Genomic DNA, 2005 nt, shown 5'->3' with positions numbered 1-2005 from the left:
CAAAAAAAAAAAAAAAAATCAAAGGAATCACTGAAAAAGTATGAAAGTCCCACGGATTAAGGGCATCTAAGGTTTTGAAATCTTCCCTATATATTTCTTTCAACTTCAGAGTTTAAGAAAAGAAGTGATTTGGAGGACATATTGTTGGTCAGTTGAAATTACTCTAACAAGTACATTTTGAGTACCTCTGCGTGTCAGCCTGGGGACACAGAAATGAAAGCTCTCAGGCTCTTCACTCCAGATGATCACACACACAGCCTGAAATGAGGTTGTGGTTTTTTGAATGGTAAAGTGAGCGGGGAAGGCCTGCCGTGTACAGGATTGGCCAATGCTAAGAGGGGAAGGCGTAAAATAAATTCTGGTCCAAGGCTACTGTGCTGCTCCTACTGACCCGTTGGGAGGCCAACAACAGGGATGCTTGTTAGGATGGAGGAGGTCAAACCTGCTACAGACAAAGAGAGACTGGGACCCCCAGCTACAGATAGAGACTGGGATCCCCAGCTATGGATAAGGAGAACTGGAATCCCCAGCTACAGATAGAGACTGGGATCCCAACAAATTATGTACACATTTATGGGGAACAGGATGATAGTTCAATACATATATAAATGTATCATAATCAAATTAGTAAATAGCATGTCTACATCCTTCAAAATCTGCAACTTTCTTATGCTTAGAAACTTTGGACTATGAGCTGAGTGCTGATGAAAACAATATCAGTGTTTGAAGGTTCTTTACAGAGTGGATGGGGCACACAGTCATTCTAGAAAATATTCCTTTTCTTCTCCCAGTTGCTGATAAAAAACAGAACAAAGGAAATGGTGGTGGAATGGGGATGGTGCTATGGAGATGTTACAGGGGTGGAATTACTGGAATTTGATTGGAGGAGGACTTTCACGTTGATGACCCTGGGGAGGGAGAGGATAATGAAGCTGTTAACGGAGGAGTGAACCACAGGAGGAGAGAGATTAATTAACTGAATTTTAGATAAATGGAACTTGGGGGTTTATGGCATATTTTGGTCCTACCACCTTCCAAATAAGTAAGCAAGGAGATCAGTTTGGGGCAGAGGGCTAGCTTGGGGTTTCATCATCCTAGAGGGAACAGGGAGGTCAAGAGAGTAGTGGGAGCTTTTGGAGAGACCGAACAGTGTGGGGAAATCAAGGCCCAGCATAGCTACGGGTAGATAGGGAGAGGAGAAGTCATGGGATAGCCAACAGGGAGCAGATGGGAGGAGGAATCAGAAGAGAACACACCAAGGGTGTGAATGGGGAGATCTGGGGACATTTCCTGAAAGAAGCAGTTATGGTGGTAGTATTAAACAGAAGGGAAAACAAGAACAAAACCCTGTTTATTTGCTTTTTTTCATTTTATTGAGCTCTACATTTTTCTTTGCTCCCCTCCTCTCTTTCAACCCTCTCCCATGGTCCCCATGCTCCCAATTTACTCAGGAGATCTTGTCTTTTTCTACTTCCCATGTAGATTAGATCCATGTACGTCTCTCTTAGGTTCCTCGTTGTTGTCTATGTTCTCTGTGATTGTGATTTGTAGGCTGGTTCTTTTTAGCAGTATGCTTAAAAACCACTTATGAGTTAGTACATATGATAATTTTCTTTCTGGGTCTGCATTACCTTACTCAATATGATGTTTTCTAGACCCATCCATTTACCTGCAAATTTCAAGATGCCATTATTTTTTAATTCTGTGTAGTACTCCATTGTATAAATGTACCACATTTTCCTTATCCATTCTTCAGCCAAGGGGCATATATAGGTCTTTTTCAGGTTCTAGCTATGACAAACAAAGCTGCTATGAACATAGTTGAACACATGTCCATGTGGTACAATTGAGCATCTTTTGGGTATATACCCAAAAGTGGTATTGCTGGGTCTTGAGGAAGGTTGTTTCCTAATTTTTTGAGAAATCATCACACTGACATCCAAAGGGGTTGTACCAGCTTGCACTACCACCAGCAATGCAGAAATGTTCCTCTTTCCCCATAACC

This window comes from Microtus ochrogaster, chromosome 21, assembly GCF_000317375.1.
Source record: "Microtus ochrogaster isolate Prairie Vole_2 chromosome 21, MicOch1.0, whole genome shotgun sequence".
Classification (NCBI taxonomy): Eukaryota; Metazoa; Chordata; class Mammalia; order Rodentia; family Cricetidae; genus Microtus; species Microtus ochrogaster.
The sequence above is the reverse complement of the archived record's forward strand: the minus strand, read 5'-3'. Positions refer to the sequence as shown.